Raw genomic sequence first — 13222 nt, 5'->3', positions numbered from 1 at the left:
ACATGCTCAGTGAAACTGTGAAAGCATTTTGTCTTGGGCTCCTCTGGTTTAAAAAAAAAAGAATAATGATAGATAATGATATCTAAAATAGGTTGCATGTGTGCTGCAAAGACTTCTAGATTAGACTATGTTTACATGTATTAATACATCTATTAGCCTACATGGCTTATCAGACTCATGAAAAATATTCAGATTCAAGAATAATATTTATATTACCCTGCATATAGTAGAGTAAAAAAAAAAGAAAAAGAAAAAAAAAAGTATTCACACCTCTTGACTTGTTTCCCATTTTGTTGTGTTACAGCCTGGATTTAAAATGGATTCAATTAAGACTTTTTTTGGCAGTGGCCTACACACAGTAATCCATAATGTCAAAGTGGAATTATGTTTTTAGAAATTTTTGTCAATTTAAAATGAAAAGCTGAACTGTCTTGAGTCAATAACTATTCAACTCCTTTGTTATGGCATGCCTAAATAAGGTCAGAAGTAAAAATGTGCTTAAAACCTCTTAAGGATTAACCCTTTTTTTCCATTTTCAAACTAAATTGACATACCCAAATCTAACTGCCTGTAGCTCAGGCCCTGAAGCAAGGATATGCATATTATTGGTGCCATTTGAAAGGAAACACTTTGATGTTTATGTAAATGTGAAAGCAATGTAGTAGAATATAACACAATAGATCTGTTAAAAGATAATACAAAGAAAAGAACAACCATTCCTTTGTATTTTTTTTGTACCATCATCATTGAAATGCAAGAGAAAGGCCATAATGTATTATTCCAGCCAAGGTGCAATTTGCATTTTGGCAACTAGATGGAATCAGTGTATGTGCAAAGTTTTAGACTGATCCAATAAACCATTGCATTTCTATTCAAAATATTGTATCAAGACTGCCCAAATGTGCCTAATTTGTTTATTACTTCTTCAGGATAGTTGCCCCTTCCACGGGATGGTTGAGCTAACGTAGGCTAATGCGATTAGCATGAGGTTGTAAGTAACAAGAACATTCCCCAGGACATAGACATATCTGATATTAGCAGAAAGCTTAAATTCTTGTTAATCTAACTGCACTGTCCAATTTACAGTAGCTATTACAGTGACCTACAGTGAATGTTCATGCGAGGCAGTTTTGAATTAATTCTACTTGAAAATCTATGGCAAGACCTGAAAATGTTTGTCTAGCAATTATCAACAACCAATTTGACAGAGCTTGAATAATTCTTTAAATAACAAAAAGCAAATGTTGCACAATCCAGGTGTGGAAAGCTCTTAGAGACGTACCTACAAAGAGTCACAGCAGTAATTGCTGCCAAAGGTGCTTCTACAAAGTATTGACCCGGGTGTGAATACTTATGTAAATGAGAAATGTATGTATTTAAATTTCAATAAATGTGCAAAATATGTTTTCACTTTGTCATTATGGGGTATTGTGTATAGATGGGTTACAAAAATAATTCATGTAATCAATTTTAAATTCAGGCTGTAACACAACAAAATGTGGAATAAGTCAAGGGGTATGAATACTTTCTGAAGGCACTGTAAATGTTTTCATAAGAAGGTAATTATTGGAAAGTATCATTCCGGTGCTTCGACCTGCTCCTAATAGTTGCGATTAGCCAATGTTATTAGAGGCAATTTGTATCAGATATCTGAGTCTAACATCAAGGTGTTCTTTGATTGCTCAGTCAAGGGCTAATTATGTTGACTTGATAAGCATTTTGTTGTTGGAGGCTTTGAATTAATTTGAAAAATAACAGTTACGAGTAGTTAACATATTTCCTCAGTGTGATACAGTTAATAGACTACTTTTTACTCCTCTGTAAATCCCCTGTCAAGCCCCTGTCAATATCAATCTTCATCCAAGATAGTGTCATCAGAGATTATGCTGGAAAGAACTGATAAGTATGGAACCATTGCTTTAGGGCTTTATGGAAAATAAGATAAACTAGGCCCTCTTTGAAAGCATCCAAGCATCAGCTTCATGCTGCCTTTAATCTAGCCAGGCTCCAGTTTTTTAAAGGACTATCAGATTTGAAAGTGCACTGTCAGGGAGAGAGCACATACCCAACCTTAGGGTTCGCCCAAATTAATTCAGTAAGCTGAGTCTTTTTTTGCAGTAATTTACAGTATGAAATGTACATTGCTAGTAGTAGTATATGTACAGATATTTCAGCATTTAACAAGGAAGTCTAAATAAATAGTTTGGTCTAAGATGTTCCTATATGGCCAATTCAGATTTCTGTTCATTGTGTTTACTGCTTTTAACCTTATGCTAAATTAATCACTGATAAAGTGAAACTTCACACATTAAATAATTAGTCAGCACATGCCTTTCTTCCACCATACCATATCAAGGGAAATGAATGAGGTTTTTACTGGCAAAACTTTCAAACAGTAAATTTAAATTATGTGGCCTATGTCTCTAAGCACTAAATGTCTTATTAATTAACTACTATTATGTGTCGACAGCTAGTTGTGTGAAGAGAAGCACTGTGTGTGTGTGCACTACTGTACACTGTCAAACTTCTTTTAAAATCTCTTAAGCACTTACAACCCTCAGATTATCCATTGTCAAATAGTAAAGAGATGATGGTGCAGAGCTGAGTCACTTCTTTTGATTGTGAGTCTCAACGTGGGGATATGCCAACTAGGCTGTACAATGGCTGTACATCATAGGCCGGTCTGATCATCATTCATTCAAATTCACAATGTTATTTTAATGGGAAAAAAACTAATTGGAATATATAAGTTGTATTAAGGCTGCAATGGGCTAAAACAAACGCTTTGTCTCATCAAATCCTTCCCCACTAGGGAAGAAATGGTTATTTTCTCCCAGCCAGCCTCTCCGTCATCCCCCACCAAAGTTAAGAGATGGAAGCCAACGAGTTTCCCCTGGACATGGTGGAGAGAGCATTAATCAGCTGTAGACAGAGCGTGACTAAGGCTCAGAGAGGAAAAGTTATGAAAAGTGGAAAAAGAGAGAAAACACCAAAAGTTCCTCTCCACTCTTCAGAGATGTAGCTAATGTTTAATAGGATATGGGTGATCAAGTACAGAGTATACAGGATCTACAGTGCACTTCCAAATGAGATCTCCACTGGCAAAGCTCAAAGCTCAAATGGATGGTATAAATACTAGGTCGTGTCCATATAAACCTCTCAAGAGAAGAAGAAAGGCTAACAGACGAAGGATGTGATGATATTCAGAAGATTACATACAGTATAGCTAGCTATACAGCCTCACTTAAAAAGCTTTTCGAAAATATCACATTCCGCTGTGTGATTTGATGTTTGCACTTCATAGATTTGCTTATAGCTAATTTGATTGGAAGTGCTTAAGTCAAGATCAAGTCTAAATGCATCTGAAAATCCCTTCCACTTTCTATGATGCAAAAACCATAACCGACCTAAAAGTAAATCAGTCAATCTCGATGCATTTGCTGCCTAATGCAAAGGTATCTATCCATGAGCAAGTCTATTAGGCTATTATTACCAAAGGGGCTTCTTGGCCTGTGATGTATGAGTGTCTCGATCTTGTTGGGTTGAATCCCTCCACTCTAGTTAAAGAAGATGGATGTTGATGGATGTTGCAAAAGGAGCCAGGACCTGCTCATTAATACAAGGCACTGCAACCAGAGTGAAGCCCCAATGACAAGCAGGGAGAGCGAGTGAGCCAACCGTCAAATGAGCGCTGTGCAAAGGCAGGTCACAGGGACCGCCAGTCAACACAAGTGGCAGGTAGAAAGAAGGGGAATCGCTGAGCGCACCATATGTTAGAGCAGGATTAAACCGTATTGCTCATTAAGATATAGAGAGTGAGCAAATAGAGGGTGAGCAAATCAAAGAGCCTTCACGCCGCAGACAGGAGAAAATAAGAAGAGTTCCCACATAGGTCACATGACTTTCTGTTCCAGGAACTTTTGCTTCTGGTGATAATGAGCACGCCTATCTCCTCTCCACATCTCGGCCTAATTTTTTTTTCACCAAACAAAGACTCTTCTGATCATAGATCAGAGGAAGCTGAGGGAAGAAATCAATGGCTCCATTCTTGTGGAAGATAAACAGCTTTTAGGCTTTAATTATGTCCCCTTTGTAGCTTTATTAATTTGCTTACAACTCAATGCAGAGGTGAGGGCTCCCCTGCAAATACTTATGATAGATGAAATGCTTTTCCTTTCAAAATCAGACAATAAATAGTACAGTATATTAGGGATAACTCAGGTCAGTACACTCATGTTTTAACAACATTGCCCGCAGATATGCACAGATCATGTACTGTAGGCTACTACACAAAAACTAAACTTCTCTTTAGGAAATCAGGACATTACATTACATTGTATAATATCTGACCCACTTACAACAATAGTGATTACAGTAAATGCAAGTGTTCACAGTTAAAGTGCTATGAATGTAAAGGACTGTCCCCAGGAAGAAAAAGTCGCAATGGCTGACACGTGGGTAAACATAGCATGGAAACTATTCAATCTACTGTCTAGCAGGCAGGTTGAAAACACTTCCTCAATGCAGAATCTCTCCACTATCAAGACAACCTCTCTGTCGACTATCAATCAATACACATGCAATTAGGAGTCTGATATGGTGCTTAATGCCATAAACAGAAACATTGTCAAAAAATAAAAACCGAAGGCAAATGTTCTCATTCTCTGTTGTTATAATCATAATTGTATTTTTGGCTTAAACCAATGGGTTATTGAGCACCCTCCTGGAACAGCTACTACAGACCTTTTATTGTTGTGGTGTGTAAGTGATAATATATCAAACACTGCAATCATAGACTTGATTTGGACCCTAAAGGAGTTCATTTGTGATTTCTGAGGCACTTGTTCTTTCCTTCCTGGGCTGAAGCCTCTCTGATGCACATCCCAAAATCTACTCTTCAAATCCGTCCAACAATCAGACACACCGACTGAGTGTCCAGAAGCTGTCACTGATTGCAACGCAGACAGTGTAGTGATTGGAAGAAATTATACCTTTTTGAGGAGGATCAAGATAACTATTAATTCACTCTGAATGTATGTTGGCTAAACCAGCCTGGCCTCAGAGCCATACGAAACATACTATACGTATTTCTGAGCAGCTCCAAGATGTATTATACCTACTAATGGTGTAGTTACTTTAGAAAGAAACAAAAGTAGGGAGATTGATCGGGGAGGATGGGGTGAGCGTAATCTGCGACCATCTGACTTGAGGTTGTGTGTTAGAGTCTCGTCAGGGACATGTTTAACATTTCATTTAACCCTTAATCTAAACTTAACCCAATTCAAGTCAATTCCCCTAATCTTTGTTGTTTTAGTTCCCTTAACTTTCCACATAAATTATCCTAACCTTTGTCGTTAGTTTACCTAACCACTAAAGTAAATTCTCTCCGTAATTCTCCTTCGTTGTTAAATCCTTCAAGACGTATGATAAGTTACATCATCCAATTCATTATGCTTTTGTATGACCGGGTAAGAGGCATGATACTATACGTCCTCTAATATGTATGATATTGTATAACTACTAATCCGTTCAAAATGTGTGTAACAAAACATATCCTACAAATGGAGTGTCACGGATTTACATACAGAACAATATGAATTGCTGTGAGACCAGTAGTCAAAATGTAATTAGTTTGAGTACTACTGTTTGGGACCAGGAAATCATACATAATATGGCTATCATGACAACATGCATTCAACAATGCTAGCAACGTCATTGTCTTGGCAAATCACCATCTTTATTGTCGGTCACAATATTGTCTTCCTTATTAAGCAAGGTGAAAGTGGAGGATGACTTTGCCATCTTAGAACAGACAGATCTTTGGTTTGTATGGCAGCTAGCTATCCTTGAAGCATCCTGCAGATCAGAAATGGCTTCCTATTGAATAATATACTGTATTTGTGCAATGAGGAATGCAATTCACTGTGACTTGGGGTAGGTATCCAATTGAGATATCTATGGTACTGTATAGAACGAAAGCGCGAATTAACATATCAAACCAAATTTGAATACATTTTGTTGCTATTTACATAGTAAATACACTTGTTGTGGTGCGAATAAGATTCAAGCAAAGAGGAAGACACTCTGGGGTTTGAGTTGATTGCAATCTATGCTGAAATTGCAACACACAATAAAGACTAATGACTGCCTGGGCCATCTACAGGATCTTATGTACAGTTGAGGGACATCTCTAAATTTCCCTCTTTAGTCTACAGTGCCTACTTTACGTCAACCCTGATTCTCTATTCTCTCATTTCTATTAGCTACTGAAATCTGCTCACACCATCAGCATATAATAAGAAGTAAAATGGAGAGAGCTTGTCAACAAAGAGAGCAGTTTGAGTCACTCAGGAAATGAGAATACTGCGCACTTCACTGCTTAAAACTCTCATCTTTGAGGCGGGTGTATCCTCTTAAGTGACACAGCTCCCTCTGTGCAAATAAATGTTACCATAAAGCTGCCTCTCCATAGCGATAAATACTGTTGCTCTTCCTCTCAGTTCTCCCCTTCATTTTTATATGGAAATGCGACATCAGAGTCTGGCAATAGAACTGCTTTGGGGTAGGAATGATAAGGAGGATCGGAGAGACATGAATAGAACATTTGCCTGCAGTATGTTAATTGTCACATAACTAACGTAGCTTTATTTGTCACCGGATAGAGTAGTTTGAAAGAGATATTTCTCCCTCATTTGTTTCCTTACATGTGTGACGTGTCACATCTACACTACCAGTCAAAGGTTTTAGAACACTTACTCATTCAAGGGTTTTTCTTTATTTGTACTATTTTCTACCTTGTAGAATAATAGTGAAGACATCAAAACTATGAAATAACACATATGGAATCATGTAGTAGCCAAAAAAGTGTTAAACAAATCAAAATATATTTTATATTTGAGATTCTTCAAATAGCCACCCATTGCCTGGATGACAGCTTTGCACACTCTGGCATTTTAATAGCCACCCTTTGCCTGGAAATAGACACCCTTTGCCTGGATGACAGCTTTGCACACGTTTTGGCATTTTCTCAACCAGCTTCATGAGGTAGTCACCTGGAATGCATTTCAATTAACAGGTGTTAATTTGTGGAATTTCTTTCATTCTTAATGCATTTGAGCCAATCAGTTGTGTTGTGACTAGGTTGGGGGGAATACAGAAGATAGCCCTATTTGGTAAAAGACCAAGTCCATATTATGGTGAGAACAGCTCAAATAAGCAAAGAGGAACGACAGTCCATCATTACTTTAAAACATGAAGGTCAGTCAATACGGAACAATTCAAGAACTTTGAAAGTTTCTTCAAGTGCAGTCGGTAAAACCATCAAGCGCTATGATGAAACTGGTTCTCATGAGGACCGCCACAGGAACTTAAGTTCCTCTGCAGCAGAGGATAAATTCATTAGAGTTACCAGCCTCAGAAATTGTAGCCGAAATAAATGCTTCACAGAATTCAAGTAACAGACACATCTCAACGTCAACTGTTCAGAGGAGACTGTGTGAATCAGGCCTTCACGGTCAAATGTCTGCAAAGAAGCCTCTACTAAAGGACATTAATAATAAGAAGAGAGTTGCTTGGGCCAAGAAACACAAGCAATGGACATTAGACTGGTGTAAATTTGTCCTTTTGTCTGGAGTCCACATTGGAGATTTTTGGTTCTAACCGCCGTGTCTTTGTGAGACGCGGTATGGGTGAATGGATGATCTCTGCATGTGTATTTCCCACCGTAAAGCATGGAGGAGAAGGTGTTATGGTGTGGGGGTGCTTTGCTGATGACACTGTCTGTGATTTATTTAGAATTCAAGGCACACTTAAACAGAATGGCTACCACAGCATTCTGTAGCGGTACGCCTTCCCATCTGGTTTTGGCTTAGTGGGACTATCATCTGTTATTCAACAGGACAATGACCCAACACACCTCCAGGCTGTGTAAGGGCTATTTTACCAAGAAGGAGAGTGATGGAGTGTTGCATCAAATGACCTGGCCTCCACAATCCCCTGACCTCAACCAAATTGAGATGTTTTGGGATGAGTCGGACCACAGAGTTAAGGAAAAGCAGCTAACAAGTGCTCAGCATGTGTGGAAACTCCTTCAAGACTGTTGGAAAAGCATTCCAGGTGAAGCTGGTTGAGAGAATGGCAAGAGTGTGCAAAGCTGTCATCAAGGCAAAGGGTGGCTATTTGAAGAATCTCAAATCTCAAATATATTTAGATTTGTTTTAAAGAAAAATGGTTACTACATGATTCCATATGTGTTATTTCATAGTTTTGATGTATTCACTATTATTTCTACATTGTAGAAAATAGTCCAAATGAAGAAAACCCCTTGAATGAGTAGGTGTTCTAAAACTTTTGACAAGTAGTGTAGACAAATTTAAGCCTGATGCACCTCCTTATCAGAGTGCAGGTTTTGCCTTGTAAAATACCAGTGTTTCTCTGTGGCCATCTGCTGCAGCAGATTCATTTTACCTGTAAAGGTTGGCTGACATAAAGCACTCTAATATCACCTAGTGTACACTGTGCAAGAAAATGGGATGAATACAAAGGATGAAACAGCTCTTTGGGATTTCCCTCACATCTTCGTAGGATGCTGTATTGTAGAATGTCATGCTGCCTTTCTTTCCCTGAATAAGAAGGTAGATACTCACATATTGTCTGTGGTTAAAAGGAACAAAAGTTTCCCCTCTTTAGGGAGACAACATACATGAATCAAATAGATGTCTGTTTATATTTGGCAACCAGTTCCAACACCTACATAATAACAGTTTTTCCCACTGCTCATTGATATTATTTTGTGTTTGCTATTTTAGCCAGTTACCTTAGAGACAGACACAACTCACTTCTGGTGGCCAGTCATTTTGGGGTCATTCAGAGTTCAAAAAACAAGGATGTGGCTCTTAGGGCAAATCTGCTCTGTCTGGGGAATAACAAGCTAAGTGCTTCAAAGTGTTGCTGGAGCAATCATTACTTCTTGGCTATTAAATATTTGTCATAGCTAACCTCTACCACTGAATGTTTGGGCCAGCCGCTCTACCCTCTGCCTCATCATCACCTACCACTGTGCTCCTGGGCACTTGTGAGAACAGATCTGACCCATGTAGATATTAATGCACTGTCAGACTACTTCACAGTGGCTGCACTCAGGACAGAGGATCATCAGTCTTACACCAGGGTTTGCAAACCTCCTTCGGCTTGCGGCATTTCAAGAGTTTTCCCCAGTAGCTAATCTAACTTGTTCAGTCAACCCTAACAACTCTGCATAATTCACTAACTTTTTCAAACACAGCGGCGACTGTTATGTTTACAGATAGGAATATAAACAAAATTGTAATAATATGGGTTTACTTCAAGGCAACTTACCACATGAGACATACTGTATCATGTATATTATTATAAACTGTTCGATCCCTGAATGCTGATTGGCTGAAAGCCAGACCGTATATCACGGATATGACACAAAATTGCTTGTTTACTGTTCTAATTACGTTGTTGACTAGTTTATAATTGCATCAAGGCACCTGTCATATTCATGGTATACGGTCTGATATGCCACTGCTTTCAGCCGAACAGCATTCAGGGATCGAACGGTTTATAATAATACATTACATGTCTCATGTGGTAAGTTGCCTTGAAGTAAACCCATATTATCACAATTTTGTTTATATTCCTATCTGTAAATATAACAGTCGCCGCTGCGTTTGAAAAAGTTAGTGAAATATGCAGAGTAGGGTTGACGGAACAAGTTAGATTATACTCCCGTGCCTTATTGCTTAATTATATACCGAATTGTTTGGGCCCCGGATGCTGATTGGCTGAAACAGCATTTTACCCATGTGCATAGCAGACATTATACCACAGGTATGATGTAAAAGTACTTGTTTGCTATTCTATTTATGTTGGTATCCAGTTTATACTATAATAACAATAAGGCACCTTGGGGTTTTGTGGTATATGGCCAATATACCACGGCTAAGGGCTGTTTTATGCACGATGCAACTTGGAGTGCCTGGATACAGCCCTTAGCCGTGATATATGGCCATATACGACAGACCCCCAAGGTGTCTTATTGCTATTATAAACTGGTTACTGACCTAATTAGAGCAGTAAAAATAAATGTTTTGTCATATCCGTGGCATATGGTCACCACAGCTGTCAGCCAATCAGCATTCAGGGCTCAAATCCCCCAGTTTATAATTGCCATTGTGCCCAAACTATCCGGTATATAATTAAGCAATAAGGTATATGGCAAATATAACACTGCTAAGGGCTTTTCTTAGGTACAACTTAGCGCGGATTGCCTGTATACAACCTTTAGCCATGGTATATTGACAAAACATGTATTTTTACTGCTCTAATTACGTTGGTAACCAGTTTATAATAGCGATAAGGCATCTCAGGGGTTTGTGATATATGGCCAATATACCATGGCTAAGGGCTGTGTCCTAGCACTCCGCTTTGCGTCGTGCTTATGAACACTGCTTAACCGTGGTTTATTGTCCATAAACCACACCCCCTCTGGCCTTATTGCTTAAATATACCACACCCCCCCGGGCCTTATTGCTTAAATATACCACACCCCCCCAGGCCTTATTGCTTAAATATACCACATCCCCCGGGCCTTATTGCTTAAATATACCACACCCCCCAGGGCCTTATTGCTTAAGTAATACGTTGCTGACTACAATACTCCTATCCTTTCCCTAAATATAGTATTCTACCATTCTGCTCTGTCACTGTAAACACATAACTCTGCACTTAGTGAACTTTTATATAGCCTTTGACTCCCCACGTTTTTGTTGTCAGATGAACTCCTCATATGCTTACATGGTACATTGTGGATTTATTAAGATGTTCTTAACATCAATATACATTGGAATAAATGAAAAGAGGCCCTTGCAAGGATTCTTAGCCACAGGCCCAATTGGACAGCTGACATATGCTCAACACTAAATGAAGAGTAGTTGGATAAATTGTCAGGAGGCACAAGACTATCTGCCTCACTAACAGAACTCCTTGATGTAACAACATCATCAACATAAAAGTGCAGGAAAATCAAACACAACAAAACAACAACAAATAATTGCATTGTTTTGTTGTGTTCCTGCACTTTTATGTCAGAATCCAGACATGTTTGCAGTCAAAAACAAATAAAGAAATGTTATATTTTTCAGTGAAAAACAGAGACAGGAACTACATCAACTACTGTCAACAACCGTGTGTCATACTTTAAGACCAGGGCTACATTTATGTAGGATTGATGAGATAATGAGATGATGATGATATTTATGTAGGGCTTGATGAGATAAGGCTTCATTTACTGTTGGTGGGCAGATGTGGTGTGTGCAGTAATTGCCTTGAAACAAGCCTGCCACTATCTGGGGAATATCACAGATCCACTGTTGTGAGGAGCTGCACTCACAACATGGCCAGCAGCTGTACTGTACAACCGTGCATATACTTTTCTTTGAAAGCTAAGTACGACGGGGCCTGTTCGCTACTTGGAAAATCAATGTTCCACAACAATGTCCTGCAAAGGGTTCTGTCTAGTCACTTTTGAGATTTCTCATTCCTCACTTCTCTAATGAGAATCCCTATGTATGGTGAGCGTTCTGGCATAAAATGGTGGGCTTGTATCAAACAGGTGGTTCCTACACATTTAAAACAGAAATATCCTCCCATGACAAAAGGCTATGTTTAGGCTCTTTGTGGAAAATGACAAGTTTACATTTAAAAGTTTACAAAGGATTATCCATTGTGAATGTCTTGTTACAATAGCAGCATTATGCGGGATGCACTATTCCATCAGCCAGGTAAAGAAGCATCATTTAAAGAATGTTCCACGCAGACTAATTATAGGGACAATGTGAAAATGATATACTTCCACTCTGATAATCGGATCTCAAAGGTTGAACGTAAGTAATATTCAAATAAGGGGTATGTCCTTCATACTGTATGGGGTTGAAATAATTCAAAGTAGCTTATAGTGTGCCATAGTGTGTTGGCTTGCAATTAAGTGAATAGAGTCATCCATTAATCCACTGGGGATTTATACATACCTTAGCTTAACTTTACATCTCACCTTTCTAATGATTGTCAAGGCAAAATGGTAATTTCATATTGTCACACAGGTGAGAGAGAGGTGGTACGTTCTGAAGGCATGACTATCACGTCTGTAGAAAAGGTTTAGAATGTGTCTCGGTGTACTGATTCTTTTTCGTTGATGTGTTGCATTGTTGCTGTAGTCTACCAATGCACTTCTAGCTGTTAGCTGTAGAGTTACAGAAGCCAGAGCGACGAACACAGTTTTAGTTATAATATATTTTTATGTTTATTATTTATAGGAATAGCTAGCAGTGGGTGACATTCACTTTTAATCAGAACCAAAAATGACAGCAGCATTCACTCAATTTCACAGTTGATATCAATAGGTGTGCTCTTGTGTAGAGCTAGGGTATGAATTAGATAACTAGGATTTTGAGTAAACCTTTAATCTATGAGGCAGGGGACAAAAAGGTAATCAAAAACAACACGGGGAAAAGTAAAAAGCAAAGGGATACAAGAACGAATCCACAGGATGACATGAAAACCAACCTTAAATTGTATTTTCATTTGCAAATCATTAGAAATCCTCAAATAATGGGCCCTATTCAAGTCATTTGGCAGTCTCAATTCTCTCTGGAGCACTCCATGTGCATACTAAGGCAGGCATATCAACTATCTAGCCCAAAATCCCTTTCACTTTGAGCTCAACAGTTGGACAGTTAATGGAACATAAACACTCTGTATGACACTTGCAAATGAAACCCCATTTTGCCCCCAGTCACCTTCAAGTACACTCTGTGAAAAAAAAGGTGCTATCTAGAATCTAAAAGAGTTCTTCAGCTGTCCATATAGGATAACCCTTTGAAGAACCCTTTTGGTTCCAGGTAGAACCATAGTGGGTTTCATGTAGAACCCTTTCCCCAGAGGGTTCTATATGGAACCAAAAAGGGTTCTACCTGGAACTAAAAAAATGTATTCTATTGGGACAACTGAAGATCCCTTTTGGAACCCTTTTTTCTAAGACTGTAGTATATTTAAAGATAAGTTATCATTCCCATTCCAGTTCCTCTGCTATGACCAGGAAGCAAATCTGTGTTGTACGTTGTCCATATACAGTAAGGGCAGCATCATACATCATTGGATGTTGACTCAACACACACTGATTCCATGATATCAACAGGTT

The sequence above is a fragment of the Oncorhynchus mykiss genome, chromosome 12, assembly GCF_057628025.1.
Source record: "Oncorhynchus mykiss isolate SJ-2025 chromosome 12, ASM5762802v1, whole genome shotgun sequence".
Lineage (NCBI taxonomy): Eukaryota > Metazoa > Chordata > Actinopteri > Salmoniformes > Salmonidae > Oncorhynchus > Oncorhynchus mykiss.
Note: the sequence above shows the minus strand (reverse complement) of the source record.